General features: G+C 42.2%; 1 protein-coding gene across 10 annotated transcripts in view; it reads left to right on the top strand.

Moving 5' to 3' along the window:
- ZMIZ1 (zinc finger MIZ-type containing 1) overlaps window positions 1-23722 on the top strand; it is a 352041-nt gene that overhangs the window by 35464 nt on the left and 292855 nt on the right. For 8 of the 10 annotated variants that reach the window (XM_084526374.1, XM_084526379.1, XM_084526380.1 and 5 more), the window contains one exon: window positions 17957-18067. The gene's annotated coding sequence lies outside the window, so the exon portion shown is untranslated. Of the gene's footprint in view, window positions 1-1100; window positions 1212-17956; window positions 18068-23722 lie in introns of those variants that run through there. The other 2 variants (XM_084526373.1, XM_084526377.1) reach the window with 1 other exon arrangement.

The following is a 23722-nucleotide window of genomic DNA, read 5'->3' as shown; positions in this document are numbered from 1 at the left end:
TCTGCTCATATTAAAAGCTTGCTAAAAGTGCTGATCCAGATTAGCAAGAACACGATATATCCATGAAGTATCAGGCATGATAAAAATCAGTTTTAACACATAGGATCAGGGCCGTTAAGATTGCAAACTAATTAGAGACCGAATTAGCCTTGAATTACGACCAATTTTCATATCTTCTTGAGATGGAAAGACAAATACATAGTAATAACCAAAGAGACAGCTTTTAGAACTTCAGAATTCTCCAAGGAGAAGAGCTGGAGTAAGATGAGGTTGCCTTTGTCTTGTTTTCCTCTTCAAAACATATAATCTATTCAGTGTTCTTGGAATTTAGCCTTAGTTTTCTCTGGGTGTTTCAGGAGCAAGAGACACTGCTAAATAATCATTCTTGACAAGGTGATGATAACACTTAGGTATCTAAGTTGTTTTATGGTGCTTACTGGCACCCCACAGTTACACTGTTGCCTTCCAGCCACTGCACACTCCTGTACTCTGTATTTTAAGACTTTTTTTTTTTTTCCTCAGGAATGCATTAAGAGTGCTTTAGTTACAGGCATCAGAAGATACACTAGGTGAAAGTTTGTTATTTTTTCTTTAAGGTTTACTGTTGTATTAAACCATTACAACTTACCTAAGTTCTCCTAAAACTCTTTAAAACCTCTGGATTGGTTGATTTGATTCTTTTCCTGTGGAAGACGCATCTCTCAGGTTGCAGCCTTCACGTTGGGTCAGAAGAGTTAAGTGTGTATCTTTGCCTTTGATCCATTTGCCTGGCGATAAATCCTCAGTATTGGATGGTCTGTGTGGGGGTGTGTGCTTTTCTTCAAAAAACATTTTAACCTTCGATCAGTAGGGGCAATCAGTGAATGTGGATGGGCAACCTACAAAGACAGGACAGTGTCTTGTTACTCTAAGTTTTTAGAACAGCTAGAGTGCATTTGAGTCTTTGCCTTAACAACCAATTCTGTCATTTCTGAGTCAATTTTTAAGGCTCTTTGAGCTCAGGTTGAGTCAAGCACATGCTAATTTTGTCCTTATTCAGAAAAGTGCTTACATTGACCATATGCTTAAATATCATCAGCTGCTGAATTAAACTCAAATCCCTCAGGTGTTCTTCTGGTTTGCTTTTATTGCAGCCTCTGTACCTCCTAACAGGAGGTTGATTTAGGAATGTCTTCGGTAGCATAATAATTTTATGAGGAGAGCAGAAACCTGTAAGTATATCATACAGTAGCATTTTGATCTTTAGGGAAGCAAGGGAACTTGGTCTCCAGCTCTGTTTTTCGTGTAGTGACTTAATTACTGGCAAAAACATCTGATGACTGTACAGTTTAATAATGAAGTTTTAAGGAGCACCATAAAAATCCATTCCTTCTTTTGAAAGGTGTTATTTCCTGTAATCTTTCTCAAATACTTATGCAACTATTTTTTTGGAGGATTCAAAGGTTTAAACTATAGTTGGAAACCCTTTCTGAATTTGTTGCATTTAAAAACAAACAAACAAACAACTATGATATAAATGCTTTGTTTTCCTCAGATCTGTGCAAATTCTACATGTTGGTAATAAATTACTTTTATTTTAATTTTTTTCTTGGAACATCCATTTCCTTTGCCTTGGAGCTTAAATGTGAGAAGAGAAAGGAAACCAGAATATTAATTTCGTTAGCATAGCCAAATATAAGATTAAGGTGCAGAAAGCTAAGTGCCAACAGCTGCTGACTATGACAAGGGGTACTTGGTGAATGCCGTTTTAATGATGTTAAAGTTAGAAAATATGCTGATGAGTATCTTGAGCAAGATTAATTTATATAACTTGTTATAACTTTCAAGAGGGCTTGAGATTTATATCTAATAAATATTGATGGCTTGTAACTGAGTTTGTTGTGCAGATAAGTGCCATCTGACTATTATTGTCAAGCTTGTTTTAACCTTCAGAGATAACTTTTTAGGAGAGAAACATACTGCAAAAGCTATCTGGCAGAAAGTCAGGAGTTGGAGTCTGCTGGTCTACTTCAAAATGTTACTCATAGTGTAAGAGATTGACAGTGGTGTTTTTTTTTTTTTTTAATATCTAACTCATTAGCTATTGTTCCACCCAGCAAAGCACTTCAGTGAATGCTTAATCCTGGAGCAGTCCCTTAACTTCAGGGAATACCACTGGCAGTAGGTGCTTCTGGATTCTTTACCCGCAGTCTGGAATGCTGCGTAGACCTTCTGTTTAAATTAACCAGCCTGCCTTTGGAGCTCACAGCCTGTTTACCAAATGTATGTTGTGCTTCAAGCACAGAAACACATGCTGGTGCTGCTTTACCCAAAATGCCGTTACGTAGCACTCATAGACATGTCTGGGAGAGCTCAAGTCTTTTCAGAAGAGTATGCTTTAATATGCATTATTGCAGTAAGGGCGCAAGGAGGAGCGACATGTGAAGGGAAGCACTGTGGGCAGGACAAGGAGGTGTGTGCCTGGTCCTTCTGCAGGAGCTGGTGCAAGGCACGCTGGCTGGGTCTCTGCTTCGTTCCTGTACTTCTCTTCAACAAATTTCCACCGTGTTAATTCCGAGTCTTTGTGTATTTCTTAAAGCCATGAATGTCAGGGCACCTTACTTGCTCTTTAAAGGAGTGGTATAGGAAAAGAAAAATTGTGTCTGTGGAAACTATCGACCTGATGCAGCCAGCACTTAGAGTATGGGTTCCACTGAAGTCCTTTCCAGAAATGTGATTGACTTCAGTACAGCAGGGATTTTGCTTGTGCTCTGATGTGTAAATTTAAGTGCCTGTGTAGTCAACAGCGTCAGCAGAGATTCCTTGCAAATAAAATAAAGCTTGTTTGCATCATCAGGTGTTAAACAGTGTTTGCAATTATATATATATATATATATATATATAATTATATATATATATATCTATATATATCTATATAGATATATAAATATATATATATGTATGTATGTATATGCATATATAAAATCCTCAGGAACATTTTCTTCACTTCAAAGCAAAATGTTTCAGATTGGTGAAAAGCTAATAGCGCTGGGAAGGGATGGTTAAGGTTCTGAGTACTTATTTATTACCGGGCTTACATTTTGAAAACTGCAAATTTGAAAAATAGTGTTTTAGGGTTGCTAGTCCTGCTGTCTTCTGGCTGGTAAGCTTTGCTCACCTTCTTGGATGCTGGCTATAATTCTAGGCTCCATATAGAAGCTGTGCTTTGGCTTTAGGATGCTTGCAGTATGATGCTGATAGTTGTGACCTTGCTTTTTCTTTGGCATACGCGAGGATTTCAGGCCTGAAACAGCTTAGATTAAGCAGCTGAAATGCTGATTTTCTCTTTAAGTGTGACTAAAATCTACTTTTGTATTTTGTGCTTGAAATGGAAAGGAAGAACATAGGAGTCGTGAATAAGAACTCAATTCCTTAAGTCTTCCCTATTTTAACCAGCCTAATGTTTCCAGTACCTGGTTAGGATCTCTTGATTACTATAATTACATACAATAACAAAGCTCGAGTCCTTTGGGGAAACCCAAGGCAATTTCCAGTGGTGTTTGTGGATGGACTAATTATTTTAATATATTTGGAGGAATGCCTTTTTTTTAAACTTGAGCATCACTGTAAACAAAAACTTAATTGGCTGTAATTTGTTGGATAGTTAGGCATTGAGGAAATGGACAGCAGAGCTCTGTTGGATTGGAGTTCTCTGCTTTTTATTTGCGTTTTGGGCATTCTCCCAGGGTGCTGCTGAGTTTCAACTCCTGAAGACTCGGTCAAAGAAATAGTCTGTACAGATTCTAATTTTAAAATAAAAATAGTAATAAAAACAAAGGAGGCAGAGGGAGAGAGTCTTAAGGGTTGCAAACTATTTTGGAGGAGTGTATCCTTTGGAGATGTATCAGTGCTTACTCTCTGTTTGCACAGCTAGAGCCCTGAGAAGCAGAGAGAGCTTATGAGGCCTCCAAACCAATGGATTAATGTACGTACACCTGTTAGCATTTGAGATGCTGGGAGGTGAGGAAGAAAAAAAAATGCTATTGACTTTACTGGGTTATTTCCTCTAGTATTTTTTTTGTATATGAACAAAACTTGATAATTAGTAACTTATTGCTGATAATTCCTCAATAAAATGATCTTACAGGCTAACATTGGTGCTGGAATGAGTGAAAAGACTTTTTATTTTTTTATAAATCTAGAAGTCCCACATACTGGAATGCACGTAGACCCAGCATCCCTGTATTCATAATGCAGTGACACCTGATAAATTACATTAACTCATTACACTTGTGTGCTTTTATCACTGCATGGGATCTTTGTCTTAGTCTTTGGACCTTGGGTTTTGTGCTAGGGCCTTTCAGAAACAGCCAAAGCTAAAATACAAAAAATAACAGCAATCTGATAATGTAAATCCACTGGTGGTAACAGGAGCGAGGATGCCAGCTGGTAGCAGGATGTCTTGTCAGCACTTTTAATCTTTTACCAAGGAAGGTCATCTAAGGCAGAAGTAAAAATGTTTCGATAAAATGAGTCTGAGGACCTGTGAGAGAGTTTTATTTTTAAAAGTCAAAGGTAGGTGTCAGCAAAACTTGTTCTGGCTCTGTTAGCTCAGTTTTTAGCTCTTCTGAGTGTAGAACTAGTACATGGCCACACACCAGGCTGGCAATGCCGCATCAATTTTTAGAAGAAAAAAATGGGATTTGGTTGTCTACAATTTGACTTCCTTTAATTTATCTGAAATTGTTTTTGTCTGAACCCTCCAAGCAAAACTGTGCCCCCATTTGCGAGAAGATTCCTGTGCCATTGAGGCAAGTCCCTACGAGTGTTTTTTGGCTGAGTTTTGGTTGAAGTTCAGGTATTTGCACCGTGTAAGCTCAAAAGGCAACTTGAGTGTGTGAACCCATACATACCTTAAACAAGAAAAAATAAAAAACTGTAACCACAACTTGACACAGCTCCAGTCATTACCTACTGCTCATCAGCTCTAATCTGTGTGTAGCAGCTTGTTTCCTCTCCTCTCTTGAGGTTAAACTTGCGTCAAGGAGGGAACATGTTAGCGTGTGAAGGCTTCCAGAGACCTTCTCCGTGGAGCTGCTGGTGTGGAAAGGCTCACAGTCTGGGCACAGGGCACAGCCAGCCCAAATGTGGGTACAGGGACTGAAATAGCTTTGTTTGGGTTCTTCTTCCTACTGTGCTGATCCAGAAATTACTGTGTTCATTTGGGGAGATAAAAACTGACAGGAGAACGGGCTCTGCTGCATTGAGGCCTCTCTCTCCGCCAGTTCTGCACAGACCTGGGCCAGGAAAGCTGTGAGGAAGTGCACGGGTGGCTGCGGCCGAAGGTTCAAAGTGCAGACACGCTGCTGCTGTTAGACAACTGCAGTGGCACATGTGGAAGCAAACACAGCCCTCCCAGCACTCGTGAGCGGTGAATAGAGCTGAAAAGCTGGAGAGTGGGTCCGTCTGCTGAGAAGTGATTGGCAGGGCTTGAGCATAACTCATTACAGAAGCAGCAGAAGATTGGGAAATGTTCGTTTATGCCAATTGAAATTGCTCTGGTCCCTGGAGACTTGGCAGTGTGATTCACCACTATGAAATATTCAGGTTTTAATCATCTTTGCCTAGTGCAAAAACTGTAACTTGGCTGTTTCTGTAGTGTTGAGCTTTCTTCTGCGTAAACAAGCCTCAATGTATATGAAAGGTGCATGTCAATATATACAAAGTATAGCTGCTGCTTTAGCTTTTTAAAATGTGTGTATATACATATTTATATGTATATATACACACACATGGATGTATTTGTGTATGCACACTTGTATTCATTTGTCTGCAGACTTGGGGTTGGTGGAAGAAAGGACCTGTCTGCTGGGCATGGTTCCCGTGTTTTGCCCAGCAGGGCACAGCTGAGCAGCAGGTATGTGATCAGATGAGCTGTAGGTCAACAGAGAGGATTCAACCTCAGGTGATACATCTTTCATAGTTACCTAATTTTTGTCTGAATTGCTCTCATGCTTTATTTGAAATACTAAGTCCTGGTCTAGTTAGCGTGCCAACCTCTGCTGGATTGGAAGGTGGATTTCTGCGAGCGCTGATGTTTTCAGTTCGTATTTGCACGACTGTTCCTTGTTGCCAGACTTAGTGCTGCGGAATAGCCCACGCTTGCAGCTCACCCTTCTCCTTGGACTGTTTTCTAGGAATCCCAAGCACTGGTTCCTTTCTGAAGGTGGCTGTCCAGACAGCCTGAAGTTGGTGTGCTTCCTGTTAGGCAGCAGAGCTGTCCCTTGGTGACCATAGCTGAGGCTTCATGCCACCTGATGGCCCTATTTACCCCATGTCCTAGTGGTGCTGCTGCAAGCTCCGTGTCACCAGACCTGCCCCTACCCATGCAGCATGGTGTGATGCGGTGTGGCATGCCTGCTGGCCCCTTGCCTCCTATATGGCTGTGGCTGCTCCCTGCAGCTCTGCTGGGAACTATTGAGTGGTTGCAGTGGGATTTGGAGTGACCACGTTCTGGAGAGGAAAGCACACTTGTGTCCTTCTTGCCTTTTGAGGAGTTTAATAAGTGAGAGCTTATTAAATAGCTTTCAAATGGCGTTTTTAACTGGGTCTTAATGGATGCTAGAGGCCCTCGGGCCTGCTTGACAGCCTGGAGGTTTCTGTTTCAGTGATGCTGGAGGAAGTACATATGTGGGAGACATGGGCCTCATGAAGCAAAACAGACTTTCAAAAATGAACTTAAATCTTTTTGTTCCCCCCCCTTAAGAACCTAAGAGATGTGTGCTTCTAGTTTGTTTTTATGAAGGCTTTAACACTCCACTTTCCCCATGTGTACTGTCAGAGCAACACGACTCACTTCTCTTAACCCCTGAGCTCACCCTGAAAGATAGGAATGAAAGGAAGTGAGATTCCCGTTGTTATTAATGCACAGGTTCTGTGTGTATGTGAGAGGGAGAAAGGCCTGTATTTCACTCCAAAACAAATTACTCCTACTTCAGTCCCTCTGCCCCTTCTTCATGTTATGGTCTGTTTTGCACAGCTGAAGTGTGAAGTAACAAATAGATGATGTTAGACCTAAGCTGTTTGTGCATGTGTGTGTGTTTCTTCTTAACAGGATCTCATTTAAAAGGTGGATTCCGTGTTTTGGCATATAGGAAGAAGTGTAGGGTCTGCTTTAAATCCCAGGTGAAATTGATTTTCCAAACCAGCAGTGTCTGAGGTGCCTGTGTTGGACTATAAAGCTTGTCTTGCTTGCTGCAGCAGGAAGGATTCAAATGCTTTCAGATTTTTTCTTACAAGGTTTTAGCTTGTTGATTAGTATTGATTGCTGAAGGAATTGGCCACTTGAGTAGATGCTGAATCAAATAATCCCCTCAGTTCTTGCCTTGCAAATCCATTGTCATGGAACAAGCTGCTGAGAAGCTTTGCATAGGTGCCACAGTCAGATAGAAAATTTTCTCGCAGTCCCCCTGGTAAAAATTGCATGCTTTCTTTTTTTTAATTTTTTTTTGAGTTCTATTGACAAGTGATATTTGTGCATAAATTTTTAGAGTAATGGTTTGTAATTACAGCTAATAGAGTGACAACAAAAGGCCATAAATACTACCTTTTTGATATCTTAGTGATACAGACATAGGGAGATTTGGCTTTCTTAAACACACAGATGCTGTTTTTGGTGATTCTTCTCATGTCCTTGTTGAAAAACTCTATCACTGATTCAATTCTCCTTATACATATCCAGTATAAACGGAGCTCCTGTGGTTAATGCAGCTTTTAATTTTGTATTCTAAACTGGTCCCTGAGGTATCAGGGGTGAAATCATCAACTGTCCTTGTCCCACCAACTCAAAAGCTTGGCAACAGTGTGTGGCGCATGAGGGGTATGTCAAGATGCTGCCCAGGGAAGCACAGACGAGGTGATACCATGGAAAAAAGCCTTGGGTTTTGTTTGCAAATTTCAGAGAAATGTAGTGGGTTTGTACTGCGTTAATTGGAATTCTTAGAGTATAAACTCCTGCCGATATTTGTAAGAGATTACTGCTGACATGTGCAAGTAGGAATGAACCAAACAGGAGATGCAGGATCAGCCATGTAAGCCTTGTTTCTGCTAATTGTCTTGTACAAAGCCCAGGGAAGTCAAGCAATTCCTGCAGTGCTGCTATTTACAGACTCAGACCCTGTCTGAAAGATGGTTACCTGTGAGGTGTGGACATTTCAGGGTCTGGCTGTTCTGCTGGTTGCTTCTGTCCTTGATCCTGAGTTTCCCCTTTCTCCTACTGCATTTTCTGTTATTGTTCATGAAAAATGCTCAGCTGAGCTCTTACTGAAATCCTAGCTGTGTGTTTCATACTAGCTATAGCTGTAATCGTTGTGAAAGTATTGTTTTATTTGATAATTTCAAAAGATCGGTTATTAAGTACTTCTTACTGAACTTACTCTGTCTAAAAACTGAAGTGTTCCAAATCGTATGATTAGAGGAGAAAATGTTTTACATGGGACATACAAGCTGTGGGGAAAAACGTCTAAGGTTGGGAGAAAAATGTAGATACTGTAAGTCCTGAATTGCATCATGCTGTGGCAGGCATCCGCATAGTGCAATTATACTGGTAGGCGTAGGTCATACTGGTGTGTAGGAACAGCAGAGCTGTCAGTAGTGAGAGCTGTGCAGGAGAAAACCCTTGTAAAAGATCCTTTGGAGGCAGTCATTTTGTCCTCTGCTTTGGTTTCTGATACATTCCAGAGGCTGTATGTCTTTTGACTAGCCATTAGCTCTTGGATCAGGGATCAGTGTCCAGAAGAAATGTATTGAGAGCTATATGTGACCCTTTGAGCTTCGGGACAAGCAAATGATCTGGAGGTGGGGAATACAGCAATGATAATAATAATACAGATGCATACACATACATGCAGATTTGGACTCACTGATTCTTCCTTCTACTCTGGGAGACTGAAGTTCAAAGTGTCAGCCACTGACTGCTGACCTAGAGAAGCCTATCTCAAAGGAAAGAAGGAATCAGAACTGGAGATCAGAACAAGGAAATTCTTAGTAATTTCTTCCTAAAATTTAAAGAAAACATCAAAATTAGTTGAAATGTAGGTTATTACAAAATAATATGAAGTATCAATACAATAAGTAGATTAATATCTGTAGTGAAGAAAACAAAGAATTATGATGTTGCTAGCACTGCCTTTGAGCATGGTCAATGAACAAGTTTTAACTAATTGGTGAATGTCTTCCATTTTTGAGGTCTCTAAACTTTCTAGACCCTTGGGAAGATGAACAAATACAAAAATAACTGTAATTGCTTTCCTAAAATGTTGCAAAAGAAGCAAGTTAGTACCTAGTGCTAACGCTCTATTCTCTTCCTCATGCCTTCCATGCACTGGCTCGTAGGGAGGTAGATGACGGGGCAGTCGAAGCAGAACTGTTTGTCTCTTGCTGATGTTGCAAATCTAGAACTAACCTACTGGTTCAAAACACCTCTTCCATACTGCAAGCACAGTGCCTTGAAATCATCGTGCTGCTGCGCAAGTCTTTACTAGCAGCTGGTATTGTTGCCAAATGATCTCTGCATATTGATAATGAATTTTTTCTGTTCTGCATGTAACTTTCCCTGGGGTGGTGTGAAACTAGAACATGGAAATGATTTATGAAATGGAAACCTGTTTGAAAGGTCATATTAGTGGTGGTTTGACAGCTGTTTGGCTTTGTTATTTTAAGCAATTTTTATCATGGTATCAGTTTACAAAAATAATAATAATAAAGGGGGTGAGGGTGGGGGATGAATGCATAGGTACTGCCACAGAAGACCCAAACATCCAATGCAGAAAGGTCCCATCTCAGAAATTAATAGGTGCCAAACAGTTGAGCCTCGTGTTTAGATCTGTGTTAACTCAGTTAAGAACTCAATACTGGACTGAAGATGCAGCTTTCTTCTCTGATAGTGTATCCCTTAAAAACAATAATGAGAATTTGAAAGCTTTAACTATTATTTCAGAGTTGCTTTCCATTAGACTTATTTGTAATGGTCTTGAAATTTGCATTCAGGGATCTGAGAAATTTTGTTTTGCCATCCTTGCTTATGGATTCTCATGCTATTCTTTCTTTCGGTTGGGAAGGAAAAATGCCAGGAGGCATGGGCAATCCTGCTGAATCTTTTAGCTGGAAATCCAAATTGTAGTGTTGAAATAAAAATTCTAGAGAACTTAGTGGAAAGCTCATGTGAATCATGACTAGAGAAAATTCAATAGCAGTTGTAGCTTCTTTAATTGTGCATTCCTGGGGGGAAGGGGTGTCCTGAGGTGTGGACTTCAGTGGTTTTAAAAAAAAAAAAAAAGTGGGGTACATACTTTTGGGGGAAAAAGAGAACTTGACAAGAAGGGTGCGTTTCAAGTAATTCCTACTTTTGGTCAAAAGAGCAAGTAATCACATCCAACACATGATACAGAGAGGAGTTTAAAGTGAGCACCGGAGCTCTGTGGGCTGCCTGCAGATGCACCCGGGGGTGGCGGAGCGCGGGCTGTTAGCCTGGCGGCTGCTTGCTCTCTGTGCCAGCGGCTTGGTGCAGGCAGCCCTGGAGCTGCTCCGAGCGCCTTTCAACTTCCATTCCCCGTGTCCTCACGGCTGTGCACTGCCCATGGTCAGGGGGGTAGTGAGCATCTTGCCACAGTTCATGGTGGTTCCTGGACCAAGGCCCAAGCTTGTAGCTGCTGCGTGCTGCATGAAGAAAATGAGCTGTTACTCCCCCCGTTCTGTATGCAGATAAGGATTAATACCATACTGGGATTGATTGTGAATTACTTAGTTTGTTGATGTATCTCAAAATCAATTCACTGATCTGTAATAGCTTTGTATTATTATTTTAAATGCTGTTATTACCTTCCTTGGGGCTCAGTGTAATAAGATAAGAGTTGTTCCTAAAGGAAAGTTTTTTTTTTTCCATGTAGATTTGCACTAATGATGGTTGGAAATAAATGTCTTTATTTTGTAACAAAGTTGACTGTAAACAGGCTAGAAAATGTTTTCCAGTGACAGCAGCTTTTCCTGGCTACTTCGGTATCAACATTTGGCATTATCTAGTTGCTCGGCTCAGTGCATTCTTGAATCATTTTCAGGAAAAAAAAAACAGCTCCATAGGACGTAGATTTGGAAGCAGACAAAGATTCTTTCTGTACTTTTTTTTCATCTTTAATGTTCAGTTTTTTCAGCATGAACAGAAATGTTCTTTGAAGGAATTTGTGCCCTCATGGAGAGTGGAACACTTTGGTTACGAGTGTTTCCTGCTGGTAATTTGCGAGTGGGCTCTGGGTGTGGGCAGAGTCCCTGAAGAGTTCCTGAGCATTGTGTTCAGCTCCTGGCCTGTTGGCAGTGTGCTCCAGAGCTATTATTACAGCTCATTTCAATAGGCGCAAGGTCATTTAAAACAAATTAATTTGGGTTCCGGTAGCAGTGCTGCTGCAGGGCTAAGGTTTCACTGGCTGAGTAGTCTGCAGCCAGATCTGGTGTTTCTGTGCATTTCACATTGATGTTTGTATAGCTATGGCTTGCCTACAGTAGCTGCTTCAGAGTAGGTCAGGTAGGTCCCTGCATGCTGCAATCATACGTGGTGTTCCCTCTTTGCTGCGTTTTAAACTACTGAACTTCAATAAAATTGCGGGGGATGAAAGTTGAGAGAGCACCTTTGTAAGACAAGCTTTCAGTCTGTCCATAAAATGGACAGAAAATGGGATTTAACTTTCCCCGCACAGCTAGCCAGCGCATCACAGCCAGGCGAGGTGCCACCGACTGGCAACTGCCTCCAGATTCCCTGTGTTGGCGTGAGTCATTCTGAGCTGATAAAAGCCTTCGGTCTAGTCATAACTCGCCCCAGTAAAGGTTCACAATAGCTTCAAGAGACTATCTCAGTCTGCATCACTTTCTGAGCTGAGGCTGTCAGTTTGGTGACAGCTTGGTTTTTCTGCACATGATCTGTTTTACTGGATCGCTAGCAGCGGGCAGGCTTGGGGTGTGATCTTAGTCTCCGTGAAGTTGCTGGGTGTTTTACCACTGACCTCAATGCTCCTTTCTTTTCCGACAAGTTATTTCAATACCATGTAATTCCATTAGAGATCACATTTAGGAGCACTGATGGGGTGGCCCTAATAGCTGGTGGGTATGGAAGGTGATTGCTGGCATTGCTGCTGGCCCTGAAATCAAGTGGGGGGGAAGTGGTTGGGCCTCGGTCCCTGAAATTGTCGCTGTCTTGTGTTGCTGCTACCTGTTTACTGCAAAAGACAGAAGCCTCCTTTCAACCCGTCTGCTTCATGTTTCAGCCTCTCTCCCGTTGCCAAGAATATTTTTACTCTGCATCCAGAGAAAATGAATTCATGCCTTAAGGATTTGTACTCTTTGCTCCGTGCTATATGATAGCAACCCAGTGAGATACGCAAGTGGAAACTGCATTAATGATTGATAAAAGCTGAGAGCTGTTTAATTTTTTTTTCCTGTTTAATGACTATCAATAATTTAATGCATTTACTGTATGTTTTTAAGAAATGACACCCGTATTAGAGGCTTGGGTTTAATGGGCTAAATGATTCAAGCCTCAAAAGATACTGATTGCCAAGGCGCAGCGTATCCCTTCTTGCTGAGGGATAGGACAGACAAATGTCGGGCTCAGCAGATGACATCCTGCACACCCCCTGCCCACCCTGGTTTCCTCCTGTTTGCTGCACAGGGCAGGAGTTGACCTCCCTGCAGCTTGGTGAGGGTGGCCACGGTGGCACGGAGCCCTGGGGGGACGCCGGGCCATGGCTGTGTGCCTGCGGCCTTGCTGCCCCTCGCCCCGCGGTCAGCATCTGGACACTGGTCACGTGGGGAAGGGTGAGGAGCACGGCCCCCGGAGGAAGATGGCTTCCTTTCCTTTCTGCCTGGAAGGGGAAAACGAAGTGATTCCTTCCCCTGCCATTTCCTGGGAAGGGAGCAGGTTTTTAGGAGGGAAGAATCTTCCCCTGTGCTTGGGTGCTCTGGGTTTGGTCCTCAAGACTTTGCATATAAAACATCTGCTATAAAATGTTATTGTGTGCGTGTGTGTGTTACTTGTGTGTGTACCTTTTACTGGTGGTTAAGAGAACATTTAACTGGTTTCTTCGGTACTGGTGGCTATTGTAGTTAAAGACTGATAAATAAAAGTTATGTGAAGGTTTGATGTAAGCATGTCAACTAAACGCACGAATAGTGATTTTGTAAACTTAGTTTTTTATCTGCACAAATACCATTTTGGGACAAGTTTTTTTTTTTTTATGACACAAAGCATGCAGAGAAATACCTAGATATATATTTAAGCTGCAAAGAAGTGTGTAAACACCTCTAAATAAAAACATGACATTTAATATATTTGGCATTTTGAATGAAAGTGACTCAAATTTAATAAAAAGTATGGTTTCAGAATTGTATTTCATATAAATAAAGAACAGTCTTCTACTTGGACAACGGTTGATGGGTAAATCTGTTAAGTCCACTAAGACCTTGGGCAAATCAAAGGAAAATGTGAGATCTGTTTTGATTCTTTCTTAAAATGTTTTTATCCTTTGACTACACTTCTCCGACAATATTTTGATAACTTATTTTTCAGTTATTTGTACTAGATACTTGAGAGAGAGTGCTTCCTCTTTGTGCAGATAGAGTTCTGCGGAAATAATGTTTATATTTGAAACTTGTTCCTGCACAAATACCTCCAGTACAGGTGTTTGTGGTGGAAGTGTTTACCCTGTTCTGTGTATACAGGCACAGGTGTGCATGTGTGCACACATGCTGATGACGGTGATGTTTTCACTTCATATTGAATTGAATGAGCTTTTTTTCTTTGTACCTTGATCTCTGGGTTGCTGTAGCTAAGTGTGATGTTAAGTGTAACTTTATTTTCATACGATCTCTGTCTCAGTTATGGATATCAGAAAATGGATTGGGGAAGGAACCTGCCACAGAAGGAGGCAAGGTTCCTGGTTCCAAACCCTGGGGCTTGGGGTACAGCCCTGAGAGCTGAGGGAGGGCACCCAAAATCCTTGGGTGCTGGCAGGGTGGCCCAGAGGTGTGCAGCCCATGTCCCTGCTCTGTGTGCTTGGCAGCACCCCTAGAGCCCTGCTTGCCTTCCGCTACCATCGGTGTTGTGGTGAGGTATGTGAGGGCCCCTGCAGCTCGGTTCCAAGGAATGTTTCAGCCAGAGGTTGGATGAGAAATCTGTCATGGTGGATAGGAGTGCTTTTACCTTGTGTGTTTGTTTTCTACAAGGAGGAATTGTGATTATTTCTACCTCAATGGGTATTCATGGAGTAGTTGCTTTATTAGATGAAGCCTTGTTGAGGAGGTTGAGAACAGGTGAATATAAAAGCATATTTTATTATGATATGAACTTGACCTCTTTCTATTAGTGTAAGCTGAGCAAGCAGTTATTTTATCTGAAGGAAAGTATCCATTTGGAAAATGAAGACTGAAGAACCTTGAGAAGACTGGTGCTCTCGCCCCTTTAAAGTGTGCAAGCTGGTGATTGTGTGCTGTTCTTTTTTTAACCCTGCTTTGCCTTATGTTATAAACACAAGGGGGGAGGCGTTGAGGCTGGGGGTTGTTCTTACATACAGCAACACACTGATGTAATTCCTTCCTCTAGTTCTTGTGATAAAGGTAATAAATGTAACAGGAGATGTAATAAATCAGAAAACCTTCTGGGTCGGTTGTGTATGATGGAGGCTGCCTTCAACAGAGCAGTTCCCCAGCCAGCTGGGAGCAAGCCTGATGCTGAGGGAGCTCCTTGTCACTGTCACATCACATAGAGGGGATGAGCTCTTTGTTGGCTGCGTGGTTTGGACTGGAAGTGAGGGGAGCTACTTTCTCAAAATTCATTGCTTTTTGAGCTTAAAATGACTCTGAATCAATTAAATTGAGGATTAGATCTTGATGAATATCATGCAGGATCTTTTGACTGTGGGAAATGGAATAGATTTAGTTAACACCTGGAAAAAAATATCTGTATTTCCATTATACACCAAGAGGAATCCATTTGGCACTGATCTTTTCGAAAGAAGGGTTTCCAAACCCTTTGGCACTGGTCCTTTGGGAAGAAGGGAAGTCGAGGTTGCATTTCAGAACAGCTGGTCCAGTTCTGAACCTTCAGTTCGAGCCCTGTCCAGAACTGCCATGTGTAGTGCAGGACTTGATGAAAACCCAGCTCTGGCTGGGGGAGTTGAGGATGATTTTTATTAAGCTTGATATAGGAAAGTAACTTGGCTGAATGTGCTGCAGAAGTTGACTCACACACCATATGAGGGTGTTTGTCTTAACATATGCCTCCTCGCTTATCTAATGTTGATGTCAACGATTTGTTGGTTTCCATACCATGTTTCCCAGTTTTCTGTTTGTTTCCTTCCTGTCGTATCAGTAGACCCAAAACATTTTGACATTTTTCTCAAATAAATTATCTCTGGTCCTGCCAGAAATTGAGTCAAGTCTTTTTGTATAGTACGTCATTTCACTAGGTTTCTCCAATTAGATTTTCACTTTTAGATAATGCATTATTTCTGCTCATTTTACTTCATTTTTTATTGCCTGAGGATTTGAGAACAGAACAATTTCACTTACTTTGAGGGAAGTGATGTCTGAGTCAAAACTACATCCCTAAGTGGTACTTATGACAGATTTCTGTCTTTGAGGATGCTGTTAATAAACTTTAGCTTTTTGCACTTAGCCTTCTTTTTTGCCACCTTGATTTTATGTTTGACTAAAAATATGCTTCCTCCGAATCTTGTGCATCGACTCTAAATTTTTTCTTTTGGCAGTTAGAGTATGGAAGTGTAAAATTTTATGCACTTGAAATGTAACCAATATATCAATTCTTAGCAGACTTCACCTGACTTATGGTGGGGGGTTTCTCTTACCAGAGAGAAAAATGCTGTCTAAAGCATTCTTTTTGATTTAATAATGGGGGGAAAAAAAGGGATAAATGATGCATTAGACTTTGGGATGCAAAATGAGAGGGTCTTTGTGGGGGTATAACATGTAGTGACTGGCTGTTCACTGAGCTGCTCAGCAGGTACAGCGTAGCAGGTTGCCTCGGGACAGCTGTGTGTCAGCAGCAACTCGCTGAAGGTCACTCCTTGCCATGTCTCTGCAGTGAGGGCTGTAGTAATGTGTCCCCCCCCTTTTTTTTTTTTTTTTTTAAGAAGTGTAAGAGTATGAGTACTCCCTATGTTGGCTTAAGTTGCTTTGCATCCATTAGCACAAAGGGGACTGGAGTCTGACAGCAGGTGGGAATGCCAAGGGGATGTAGGACGCCAGGCAAGTGGAATAAACCAGTGTGGGAAGGAAGGTCCGCCTGCAGGGAACAGGCTGGGGAGGCAGAGTCTTGAACAGGTCGACTTTGTCTTGGATTCTCTTCTCCTGCATGGTCAGATATTGCATGACCTATTTATGGTGAGTGTAACAAGGTAGAGGAGGTTTGGAGTCACTAATCTTGTTCTTTCTCTTAGTGCATGTTTTCCCTTTTTTGTGACCCTTATTTAGTTTTTCATTGTTTATTTACAATGCCACTGTTACTTCATGAATTCTTTAAATCATTGCCTATCTAGAGGGGAATCTGGATAGAATTAGTCTTGCAGCTTTAAGCCTTGCTGACAGGAGGAGAGAAGAGCAGAGCTTTTGTCCTCGAGAGAAATGCAGGAACTGTGGCCATTTGGAATCGGACAGACGTGGTCGGCCTGGAGGGAGATGTTTTTATAGAAGTGCTGCCTGGTCTGCTGTTCTGTATCTGTTGGGACTCCTTGTACATACAGAATCTCTTCTGGGGGACTAGGATCCCCTTTGCCATTCTGCACTCTTGGCAGGCAGGATAAGTGTCTTTTGTGTGTGTGTGATGAAGGTGTGTGCAGAAGTCTATTGTGGGCTTCTTTTCATATTTTGAAGTCTTGCATTTGGATTTTCCGTGGGACAGAAAAAGGGCAGTGCTTTGTGTGTGAATCTGAGCTAACAAAATGTGATGGAGAACAGACTGGATGTGTTTCCCTGTGCTCATTCCCCACAGAGAACCTTGAGTGGATTGCCATTTCCTCAAATATGTTAATGGCTTGCATGCACCCTTCAAACTAATTTTCCACTTGATTTTCCTGCCTTTCATCAGAAGCAGGTACTGGAGGTAGGGAGGGGCCCATTAAATCTGGATGTCTGTAAGTTTCCTTAAATTCCTGGTCAGAATGGGGCAAAGAGAGAGGCTGAGGTGAGGCATTATGGTTTTATGGCAGTGAAGCAGGAGAAAAAATGACTTCTAAATGGCATTTTTATTCACAAGAATGCTTTTTGGTTCCCTTTCCCTTCATTCTGGTATTTAATTTTTTCTCCTATTTATTGAAAGATTCAATGGAGCTGGAGTAAGTTGTCTAAAGAAAATAGGTTGTTTTAAGAAGAAGAATAGTTACATCAAGCAAAAGAAATAGAAGTTATGACTGGTTGCACATGCCTCATAATTCTAGATATGATTCTTGCAGTACAGAGTATGTAAGCACTTGAATGTCAGTATATGCCTATATATATGTTCAGGATACGAGTTGGAATTTGCCTTTTGCCAACTATTTTGGTAGTAAAAACGGTTCATTTAACTTACTACAGAAGTGGGTGTAAGTGTGGCTGAAATGTGTTTACTTCTCTGTTCTTTACTACTGAATGCTCAAGAGTATTTTTGGTTGGGACTTCATCCCATCCTGACTATGGGACTTTATCCCAATCTGGGGTGAATCCATCTTTGTTTTTCTTAGTAGTAGGTGACTCAGCCTTCATATTCCTTACTTGAGTTGATGATAAGAGACAGAACAGCTCGAGCGGATGTTCTGGGGCTTGGGAAGGAGAGGCACAGTAGCATATCAAAGTAGTTGTTGTATTCTGCAGTGTCTTAAAAAGAACACAACTAATGCTTATCAACAGATACTTACTTCTTCTGTTTTGTTTTCTCCTTTAGGAAATACTGTCGTGCTGAGGAAGAAAACAACTCCAACCCCCACCTCCCCCTTTCCTTGCCTGATTTAGAAGCTCCAGGAATGTGCTAATTGGCGGCGGCCTCTTCAAAAAGGTAAGAGGCAATTGTTATTTGCTCTCTGAGGTGTCTTGCCTGCTCGGTTCCTCTTGGAAAGAAGGGTGATCTTAGAAGAGGCTTGTCTACGTGGAATTTAGACAAGTCTCCTGGCTGACATGGGTTACTCTCCACTTGCCTTTAATAGTCTGATGCAAGCAAAAGATTTGTGCACTTGGTGCTTCGCTTCTATGTGCAGGATGTGGTCCCTCACAAAAAACTGGAAGATGAGGTAGATTTATAAACACTTGTGGGGAAAAAATAATAATATAGCTCTTGTACTGTGGACTGATTAACTGCGTCTTTGAATATTAGCTTAGATGAGAAGATACTGCGATTTAAAGAAGCCAAGTTGAAAAAATACGTCATTAAGTTTTTCTTATTTTTTTAACCTGGTTGTCTTCTCTGGGGTCTTCAGTGGTTTCATGGCTGCTTATACCACTGACAGATAAGATATGAATGAGCTGGAACACCAGCTCCATATCTGAATGATGTTTTGTGAAGAGTTGAGGACAGACAATAATTCTCTACCTCTCCAGACTTGAAGTTTTGGGCAGAAGTGTAAAATACGGTGGGTGAGAATTCAAATGAAGTACCTTTTTTGTAATATCTCCAAGTAATTACATTTTGTAGTTACATATTATGATGCAATCCATGTCAGTCTTTCAACTTCCAGACATAAAATTTGCAAGGGTATATGCGTGCTGTGATTCATAGAGCATAATGGGATGCTTGAGTAGACTGAAGTAAGCTTCTGGACAAATTGCATGTATATTTCAATACTGAAACTGAATGTTGAGATTTGTATTTCTTTAGGAACTAACTGCACTGCATTGAGATGCCATTCTGACCCTGTGATCAAGGCAAATGCTTCTTGTAGTGGAGGCAGTGTCTTCTGTTTAGACCTCAGCCTTTGCACTTCAGTTTAATGTCTTAACCTAGCACTGAGAAGGAGCTTATGTGAGCTTGCTAGGTTCTGAATTTGAGAGGCCAATGCATGATGTATGTTTTTCTTCTAGATTTGCTCTGTGGTGCTAACCTTTGTGAAGGGTTTGGGGAGACATTGCAAAGCAATAATGTCTTAAATTGCACCAGTGAGATTTGTCAGAGTTCATTTGTCAGACCCCTCAGACTGACTAAGTACACTAACTTATCAAGGATAAGCTGCAGACAGGTAATGTGCCTTGGGATGTTCTTTCTCATTCTCCATCTCATTCGTGATGGTGCAGAGGCAAGCGAAGTCTTTATTGAACGACTGCTACCAGCTGCCTGGCTACCTTCTGCAATAAAGCTAATGACCTAATGGGCAAATGTTTCTTTGAGACCTTCAGTGGAAATGGAGACAAGGAGAAACATACAGACCAGCTGAAGGGTTCTCGAGGAGTTTGCAATTTCCCCAGGGCCCTGTCTATGTAATAACCTGTCTGTCGCTTTGTCTCCTATCTTTTAATGCAGGAGGAGTGTCAGACTGCAGGCTGCTAATCTTTGTTACTATGGAAAGGCTGCTTACACTCTTCTTCTTGCACTTCAGAAATGGCAATCGCTGGTCCCCAGCTGGTTCTCTGAATTTAACTTAAAAATGGATGATAGCTTTTCTCCTTGGTGCCAGACTAAATAATGCAGCCGACTGCGCTGTTGCAGGCAGGCATTGCCTCCGCCACTGACACTGCGGTGTGTTGGGAGGAGGAGCCCACAAAAGCTGCCTTGTAGCTGTTGGACCCATTTTCCCCCAGACAAGTCAAGGGCTCTAAAATTCCTTTGAAACACAGAGTCTTGGGGCACACCGAGATGTGGGAGCCTTGGCTGAGCTGCAGGTGTGAAGGAAAGCTGTTGTTAAGATTCGTAGCTCCAGCTGAGTTTTTGTACGGTTTCTGAATGCCTTCAAACTCCCTGGCTTTGGGGCTGAGGCATGCAAGAACTCCGCAAGCTGTTTTGTGGGATTGTGGACATCAGCTGTTGCTACTGCCTCCCACCAGCACACATCTCACACAGTGATTTACAGCAGAGGCAAGTTCTGATGTTGGGCTGTGCACAACCCCTCAGTTGACCATTGGTCATTTCTCTGTGTCTGAGACGTCTGTTTGTTCCTCTTAGACAGCACTGGAAATTTGGAGGGGATTCCTTGCTTGCTGCTCTCCTCCTCCTTCCCCTGCATGTGCTTCCTGAGTTGCAGTGTCAGGCAGATCGTCCCTCCAAAGTTGGCATTTGGGAATGGCTCCAGCACAAACACCTCGTCTGCACGCATTCTTTCTGTGTTAGCGAGGAGAGGGAGGCAGTCCCTGTGATGGCCAGTAGTGGCCCTTTCCAGCTGCTGCAGCACTAGCTCACAAGTCCAGGAAATGTGTTTAAGTCCTTTTGCCATACCTTTGTAAAATGCCCTTAAACTGTCTTCAAATGCATGGTGTTTAAGCAAGAGTCGGTATTATCAAATGCCATCGTGCAGTCTGTATTCTTTGGGGTGAAAAGCTTTGGGAGGAAGGGCTGGGCGTGATACTGAAATTTGAGAACCAAAGCTAAAGGAAATTCTTGCCCATGTGTGAGACTAGAGCGGGGTCAGGAAAGGTGGGGGACGGGGAGGCCCCTGCCCCGGTTAGTGTTGAATGGGAACAGAAGGGAAGGCAGAGGCAGGGCATTGACGGGGCAGCAACAGATCAGGTTTTGCTAGTGGCCCACAGTTTGTGGCATTTGCCACATTTAATACTGAGCTTTCCTTCCCCATGTTTAACTAAATGTGCACAAAGATTGTTTTTGATCATTTTTTGTTCCTTGAAAGAGCAGCCATATCTCCATTCAGATGGTTTTAGAAATCGTGTTCATTATCCATGCATCTAGGATGATGATTTTGCGCTGATTTTGAAAGATCTTCTGTTGTCGTCCCCCCCTGCCTTTTTTTGCTGTCATTTGTATTGACCTGAACCATCTCCAAGGGAAAGGTGATACTGCTGCCGGCTAGCATTTCAGGTGGGTGATACTGGATGTTAAGCAGTGTGCCTGTAATAAGTTACCTGTCAGTGGGAAACTTACCCTGTTTGTATTTCTCTTTTCATATATAAATCAAGGTCATAGCTCTTGAGCCTTTGTAGAGCATTTCAACAAGGTATTTGTTTCAAGTACTTTTTTTTTTTTTTCCCTCCGAATCCTTTGAGAAGTTTTGGGTTAGGATTCAGTGACTGTACTCAGCAAAATGTAAATCCAGTAAGCGTCTATCAAAACTGTATCGCACCTTACAAGAGGTTTTTCCAGTCCTGCTCATAAAGCCTCCCAGTTTATATCTTAAAGTCTTTAAGTACTTAATTAAATAAAATTAACATTGAGTCTGTGCTATCTTGCTTTCTTGAAATTTCTGATCTTTTATTTATTTTTTTTACTTCACGGAAGTTACACGTTTAACTTTTCTTTTTTCTGGTATGGGTAACATTTAATCTTAAAAATCTTAGTTGAGAAGAAAAGCAATTTCCAGCAGTGTTTTTAAGGATGCTTGTATGTCTACCATGTGTTTAGTGAATTAAAATTCACAAAGCTGGATGCTTACTTTATACCTTCAATATGATAGTTTTACACATCCTAGACAGTTTTAAACACACCAAGTGGGGGAATTCAGAGCTGAAGTTGTTTTTTAAATCACCTCTTTCACATACAAGTTCAAGAAATGTTGAGAAATAAAGCAGAAGTCTGGCATGTATGGGCACAAGAAACAAGGTTAAAACTGTAGCAAGGGATATAATATTAAACTTTTTTATCCTCTTAGTTCTCTGGGCCAGCCCTTAGCTGAGGATAGCCTTCACAGGTCCCCTGAGGTGAACAGGGTAGCGAATGGGGTTGCAGGGGAGAGGTAGTGAAAAGACAGCACAGGGTTGCCGCAGGGCATCTGTGGGTGCTGAGGGCTTGAAGGTGTTGTCTTTTGTATGTTGTGGAGCTATGGCCGCCATCGGCTGAAACCCTGCAGTTCTTGAGTGTTAGCGGAGCAGCTCTGGCACCCGCAGCCCTCCTCCAGTTTCAGCGGTTAAAGCCCGCCTGCCTCGATTGCCCTCGGTGCCGTGGAGCTCAGTGTGCCCGGCGGTTGAGCTGTTAGAGGAGTACAGGCCTACACCAAATACACAGCTGTGAGTGCACTTTGAGAGGCAAATGTTACGTGGTATGATGTGTCCCTGGCCCAGGGCCTGCCCTCCCCTGCCCGCCACCCTGGTGCAGTGCAGGTCGGTCACAGCTCAGCTCCTCAGTGCCCACACAGCGGGCGTGCAGGGATGCTTCTGGAGGCCTGCTGTCTGCCCACCTGCACCCCCTGTGCGGCTGTGTGCCCGGAGCTCAGAGGTGGCTCCTTGTGCTCTCCAAAGCTTCGCAGGCTTGCGAAGAGGAGCTCCAGCTGGAAAGACTCTCAGTGAGCGCTGCAGAGCAGTGGGAGTACAACCCAGCAGTCTGCAGGATGAAGTTTTTGGAAAGAGCCTGTGGTGCTAATCCATAATTAGTGGCTGAGAGGAACAAAGTATAACGCATGGATATTAGCGTAGGTGGCAGGTTTTGGTATGACTTTTGCTTATATTATGTGTTAGTCTCTCAATAAGAAAGCTGTTAGGCCAAATCGGATTTGAATGTTTTTGTTGAAGCTAGCAATGGAAAAAGACCTGGTTTGTTGCCTTGTTTGCTTACCGGTGATGACTGTTCCCTTCTGCTAGGGAACAACTCATCTGGCTGCATATTGCTCCATCTCTCAGCTGTGCAAAGATGCCTGGGCATTCCTTAGGTACCTCAACAACTTGAGTGTTCAGAAAGATTTTAAGGGAGAAATTTTACTGGCTTGTTTTTTGCTATTAGTATTTCGAAGTGAACCTGAAATCCCAAAACAATGATTTCAAAACCATGTTTCCTTGTGTTGTTTGTCTGCTCTCTGCCATCTGCGTGGTTTAAGGTGTAGAGAACATGGTGCTGCTGCCAGGGAGCTGGGAGGCCTGGGTGCTATTTAGAGCTCTGGTGGTGGTGCTGGGATTATTGATCTTGCCTCATCCCCATGGGAAGACGTGCTAAAATCCTGGTGAATTAGCCCAAGTATTCCTGTACAGACCTGCCTTAGCCTCTTGTCAGATGTGAGACAGAAGTCTGTGGGAAGCCCTGTGTTTGTGAGGAAATTTTGTCTAGAAAATCCTGTACAGATTTGAACTGGCTGGGTAAATTTGTACTGGGAAGTGCTTTGTAACATGTGGTCTGAAACATTTTTGATCTGGTGCTGATGGCCTTAAAAGCCAGATGAACCACATCAGTGACTCATGGTCACTTACTACGCTGCCGTGTGATGTAAACCAGAGCTTCCTTTGGTGCCTTCCCACATACAGTGCTGTCTGGCTGGACTGTGAATTTCGGGCTTGTGCTTATACTCTACAGTTGATAACCTAAACATGCTCTTTTCTTGAAAGAGATCTTGTACATTTCTTGTATATTAAATAAAAAGCTTCCAGTAATTTCGGTACTATCCTACCGATGGTTTACCTTTGTGGAAAAGGAAATAGGACCTGTGTCTTGGGGTGACCAAAGAAATTTTATTTCCATGTTTCCTTACTTCCTTCTCCCCCCACCCCTTCCTCAAACTATGAGCTCATTATGATTTTAGGTCTAATGATCTTTCCATCTTTTCTGTGATCATTATCGCAAAAGAAAGGATGC

The sequence above is a fragment of the Aythya ferina genome, assembly GCF_964211825.1.
Source record: "Aythya ferina genome assembly, chromosome: 7".
Classification (NCBI taxonomy): Eukaryota; Metazoa; Chordata; class Aves; order Anseriformes; family Anatidae; genus Aythya; species Aythya ferina.
Note: the sequence above shows the minus strand (reverse complement) of the source record. Positions and strands in the feature narration are given on the sequence as shown.